At 47.5% G+C, this 6,000-nt stretch overlaps 1 protein-coding gene across 2 annotated transcripts in view; it reads left to right on the top strand.

Moving 5' to 3' along the window:
- The first annotated feature begins 280 nt into the window (after positions 1-280).
- The window catches only part of TMEM200A (transmembrane protein 200A), a 53,403-nt gene continuing 47,683 nt past the window's right edge, over positions 281-6,000 (top strand). For both annotated transcript variants that reach the window (XM_027752142.2, XM_039381764.1), the window contains exon 1: positions 281-1,395. The gene's annotated coding sequence lies outside the window, so the exon portion shown is untranslated. The remainder of the gene's footprint in view (positions 1,396-6,000) is intronic.

Here is a 6,000-nt window from a genome sequence, read left to right as displayed (position 1 = left end):
CGTGCGGCCCCAAAAAAACCCCAAGAAACCCAAACTAAACAACAGTAAGCGGAAAAAATGAAAAGCTGAATCATAAAATGTAATTGCACCTGAAGTAAAAAACCTCACATCACGGTGAATCACTCCGCGCTCCCGCAGTTCCCGTCCGGCTCTCACAGGGGAGCAAGGAAGGCGGGCACACGGCCCCATACACCGGGGCCCCGCCGCATCCGAGGCACCGTGACCAGCACACCCGCGACCGGCACACCCGCGACCGGCACACCCGCGACCGGCACACCCGCGACCGGCACACCCGCGACCGGCACACCCACACCCCTCCTGCACCGCCCCCCCGGCCGCCCCCGGCGGTGACTCCTCCCTCGCGGCCACGGCCCCTCGGCTTGCCGGGACGGAACCGACTGAGCTACGAACCCGCCGCTCCAGCGGGGCTGGCGACAGAGCGGCGTGGGGAGGGGAGGCTCTCCAGCCGGCTGGTCCCGACGGGAGCGGGGCGCAGCTCCAGTCGGCTCACCGCGCTCTCCCCGGGGGAGCGGGAAACTTCCCCGGCAGGCGGGAGGTAGAGAAGGAGCCGCGTCCCCGCCCCGAGGCTCAGCCTGCCCCTTTCCCCGGCTGCCGTCCCGCTCGCTGTCTGCTGCTAGACCTGCCCGGCGCCCGCCGGGCTCGTCCCGGCCGCCCCGCATCGCCCCGGCTGGCGAGGGGGCTTCCCCGGGCTCCGCCCGCCTCCACCGCGTCCCGTGGGGAGCAGCGGGAAACGGGGGGGGTCGTTTCCATGGAGATGAGGCCGCAGCCCGGAGGTTGCGGAGTGGAACTTTGCCGCGGGCAGGCGGCGGGGGCCGAGCCCCGGCGGCGCTGAGCGGAGCGGTCTGGCCGGCGGGGCGGCTGCGGGAGGGGGGTTCGTCCCCCCACATTTCCCCCACGGCGGCACCGGGGACGAGCGGCTCCCGGGCACCTCGCTGAGGAGCCGGGAAACTTTTGCGCCGCGGAGCCGCCGCCCGCCCACGCCCCCCTCGGCGGCTGCCTGGCGGCCGTTCCCCCCCGCAGCTCCCGGGGAGCGCTGCTATGGCACCCGCCCGTCGCCGCGGGGCGAGCAGGGGGTGGCCGCCTCCGGCTGGTCGTGCGGTGGCGGCGGCGGGGGGGCGCGCAGCCCCCGATCGGCGGGCGTTCTCCTCCGGCCGGCAGTGACCGCCCCAACCCCGCTCCCTGCCTGCTCGCCATGCCTGCCCCCCTCCGCCTCTCGCCGAGCACCGTGCCGGGGAAGGGCGAGGGGAGCCGCCGCCCTGTCACTCCCTGAGCCAGCCGTCACCTCACCGGAGGAGCCCCGTGTCTGGCGGGCGCGGCGCAGCCCCGCACGTCGCTGCGCCAGGAGGGCTGCGGGCACCGCGCAGCTCCCCACAGGTAAGCGGCGGGGTGAGGTGGGGTGCGTGTGGCGGGGGTCTGTCCTTCGCCCCCAAACTTCAACCCGCCCGCAGCCGTGACCCCTCCTCGGGGGCAGAGGGGCAGCGCCGTGCCCGTTCCTGCCGGGGGGGACAAGGAGACGCGCCCTACCCTCGGCAGTGAGGGGCAGGGAGAGAGCGGGCACGGGTGGGTGGCTTTTTCCCTGCCGGGAATGGACTTTCTGCCTCCCGAGCGGAGTGGGCTGGCGTGCCGGCGGCTGCCGAGCTCCGCGCAGCTGCTACACACCCTCTTTTGTCTGCGCTCGGCTCCGGAATACTTTAGGTGCTGCCACCGCCTGCCCCGCCGGTCGGGAGCCTGGCCCGACCCCGCCGAGGGGTTGCCCCCGGGCTGCGCCCCCCGCGCTGCTCCTGCGCTGGCGAGAGTTGCCCCTTTGCCTTTATTTTCACCCGAGTTGGGCTTTCCTTAACCTTTGTTTGCGGGAAAAATGGTGGTGTGCTGATTATCTGGAAGGGTGAGAGACAGATGGGGACGACAAAAGGGATTGCCCTATTCCCTTGCGTGCGAACATAACTCACTGCTAAATAAATCGCTCACCGGCTAGACATAAGCTTACTAGTGAGACAGACTTTGAAACAAAAGTACTGCAAACAGCTCGAGTGCATGACAGATACTCCTCATATCCTATTAACATAACCATTGTTAGGATTTGCGCTTGAATTCAATACGTGTGCAGCTGTTCTGCAGATCTGGAATTGCAGTAGCTGTATTTACTTGGCACTTAATAGTCTTATTGAATGTAGTGGTTATGAAAAATAAAAAGGGCTTTACTGTTCAAAGGCAAAAGTATCCAGGCAAAAGTATTCCTTTAATGTAGCATTCTGTATAACATGAACTACAAAATAACCTCTAGCGATGTAGCGGATTTGCAGTTCATAATGCTTTTAGGACATGAGGACTATATTGTTAATAAAATTCTGTCAGCAAAGATTTTGTCTTTTCTGGCTTATCCTGATGTTAGATCAGTGCACTAGCAACTATTCTGTTCTTTTTCTTTGTGCTTTTCTTTGGTGCTTCCAATCCATGTGATGGAAACCAAGTGTCCAGATAAGAAGAAACAGCGCATTTTCTTTCTTTTAGTTATTTTGGTGCTGCTTTGTAGAAAGTGGGGGGAACTAAACCCCAACATTTAAACCAGAAAATTATATTTCTATTGAACGTAACTTAAATTCCTTGATAATGAAGCCAAAGGGTCTTTCAAGTTTGGCACAATTTAGTGTACTTCTTGTGTTGCCAGGAAATGTACTTCTAGCTAAATACTTGTTAGAAGATAATTGTAAGATAATTTTTAGTAATTCAAAACACGAGTTACAATTAGATTTTTGTCCTGAGAACAGAAAAACGCCCTCATGGAAAAAGATATGTGGTACTTAAATAGTAATATGGAAAATAAAAGCATATATAATTTATATTTTGTTGGCATGGAAACATGTTTTATTTGTTGCTCCTTTGTTGGCTTGCAACAGTGATCCAAATGAAAGTTGGAAAAGGACTACCAATGGAAGAGTTCAACATACTATAATTATTTTATTCTATGTACAGAAATGGTTTTGCCCAATACAGTCTTGCTGGCATTGGAACAGAGCTTCATTTTTATGGAAGTTCCGTAATCAGATTATAAAAGGTGGGCTGTTTGAATCTAATTCTGTGAAGTATCGACTAAGCAAGCTCTGCTCTGACAAAGACTGAAATGTATGCTTAGTCTTAAGCAGGTAAGTTTGCAACTTCCATCCCTAATGATCACCTAAGGTGCAAGTTCATTACACATGGCAATAGGTCCTGGTAACTTCAGTGAAACTGTTCACTGCCTTAACTGCACTGCTGAACCTTTTCTAGACCAAGCTGTCTTTCAATGTGCTCTGCTTCCACTTCCTTGAATGCTGGCCATACAAAAAAAAAAAAATACCTGTGCTGTGCGCAGGTGCTCGCCTCAGCCACGTCTCATGGGTTGTATGTTCTCTCTTGACTCATACCTCTCAGAAGGGGAAAATGAAAAGTGAAAATTGGTTAAAGAGTAAATTACATCAGTGGAACAGCTGAAGGCGACTGCTGCTTCTTGTGCTTCGTTCAGTATATTTTAGGAGCCAGAAATCTGAAATGCTGCAAATCAGTAAAACTTCCATTAAAATTACTGAAACCAGACAAAGTTATGATATAAAAAATATGAAATGTAAAGGTTGTTGTCATGATAGTTTTCTTTTTCTTTTTCTTTTTTTTTTTTTTTTTTTTTTTTGTTAAACAGAAGATTCCTGTCGATCTTGTCTGTGATAGTGGTAGAGAATGTATCAGAAGAGGAACTTTGTGTCCTAGCTAGTGATGATGCCTTCATTTGATTTGGTGCCATTTTGCTTTATAAACAGATCAGTTACTTTTAATCTGTGTTTGACCTCATGATACTGGAACAAAGGGGCAATTGCAAATCATTTTCTAATGTGCAGCATTACAGAGTAAAAGTATGATTAACTTGTGAAAATGTAGGTGTCTTGTGCCAGTTTAAACACCTTAAGGTGTTCCAGGCCTTTAAGAAAACTTCATTCTGTTCTCTGAAACTTTAAGAATTCTGATGCTGGAGTATGATGAACATGGGAAGAAATCCGTTACTGTCAGGACTTAGGGAGGTCCATTGTCAATGCCCATTTATCAGCAGAATCTCTGTATTACTTCCTGTGCTGCTAACTGGAGATTGTCTTTGAGTAACCCAAAGATACTAATGAATAGCTTAAAAGTTAAAAATCTTCTTAGAAAAGTTTATATATTTTAAAACACAGACTTGTGTTCACTCTCCAAACCCACTAGAAGTAAATGGAAATTGCAGACCATGCTTGAGTTAGTGCTTTAGTGTTAGTTAGTACTTTAGTTTTATAATAAAAGTACTGTAAGGAAAAAGTTTCTGTTTTTCTTCTTTACTGGATAATGCATAAGAACCTAATTACCCAGAGATTGTGTGGGTTAAGTGGACTGTTGATCATGTGGAAAGGTGAAATGCTGGTAATGTCAGTGAATTAAACTACTGGACAGGTGTTTTACACAGCTGTTATTCTTTCCACTAGTTTTACTAGCTCCTGAGTGTCCACCATTTGTGGAGTGCCTGAGAATAAGCACTGTTCTCAACGTCCATGCTGGGGCTTCAGTCTAACTGTAGAACAAGATGTTGTTACCCTCTTCCATCATTAACCATTTCCACATAAGATAATTCGCTACCAGGTGTATATATGTAGCTGTTTTTCAGATAGGTGAATCTCCCCAGAAGCGTCTTAAGTGACCTGATGACAGAACTAAGTACTGAAATACTCACATTATACTGGTCTTTTAGTATAAATTAAATTACATTTTCCTTCCCAAACTTTCTTAAGGATCAGTGATTTTAAACTTCATAATTTTGCCTGGATGCCTTTTCTTAAAAATTCAGATTTTCTCTTTTTTGCACAGCTAGCCAAATAAGATGGATAACCTGTAGTACAGAGCTACTTGAAGTCTTTTATCTGCAGCAGTAGCAGAACCTGTTTGTATCATTACATTTTTTTTATTTTGGTCTTTTGCTGACAAATATTTTGAAGAGCACTTGATGTTTTTTGAAAATAGTTCTATGTCCAGAAGACCTGATAAAGAAGGATGTTTTTCTTCAGTCATTTCCTCTATTCATCTCTTTTTCTAGCTGAGGAAAATAGTTGTTCTTTTTTCTCTGTGTTTTAGTACGTAAAAATGTGTGACAGGGAGGTGAAGGGCCGCCTAATCCAAACTGGGCATCTGAGGAGCATTGCAAATGGGATGTAATGATATAGCAGAGATTTTCACGCAAAACAGACTGGCAAAAAATAAAGCAATATGCTACCTTTTTCTGTATAAAGGCTCTGAAAAGTTTTATGAGAACTGTAAATGGTTGTCACTCTACTCTTTTGTGTCTGTTTATAGCAACATCTTGTTAATATTTATATACCACTGGAATTTTAGTCAATTGTTCCTTTTGTTGGAAATATGACTATTTTTGTCCAATTAAAATAAGCAGAAACAAAGGAGATGTTTCTCCACATTGTCTTTTAATTTTTCATCACTAAGCTCAGTGATGAAACTCTTAACTGAATCAGAGAAACTAGGATTTTGTCACTTCAGTGAAATATGCCTTAGGTACATACAGATACATTTAGATACAATAATAAATTTTAAAAATCGCAAGTGATGTAAAATATAGCATAGTTTACTTTTCATAGAAACTAGTTTAAAGACAACTAGAACGAAAGAGGAAGAATCCCTTTTTATATTAATTTGTTTTTTCTAGTTGCTGTTTCACAAATACAGTTGGACTGAGCATCTCAGCGCTATGGTTTTAAAACCCATCACTAAAAAGTGCTAAAATTTGAATCTATTGAAACTGCATACTTCTGTATTCACTCTGGCTGTGAGGAACAACACTTTCACCAAAGAGTTGATGCAGTTGGGCGCTAATAGCCTGTGAGTTCTGTCAAGTGGTTAGTGGCACTTAATTCTTTAACTCTAAGTAGTAGAGGTTTGTGCTTTGATACCTGTGAATCTGTAGCATTAGCTCGAAGA

Source organism: Pipra filicauda, unplaced genomic scaffold (genome assembly GCF_003945595.2).
Source record: "Pipra filicauda isolate LSUMZ 115617 unplaced genomic scaffold, ASM394559v2 scaffold23_size5868930_pilon, whole genome shotgun sequence".
NCBI lineage: Eukaryota > Metazoa > Chordata > Aves > Passeriformes > Pipridae > Pipra > Pipra filicauda.
Note: the sequence above shows the minus strand (reverse complement) of the source record. Positions and strands in the feature narration are given on the sequence as shown.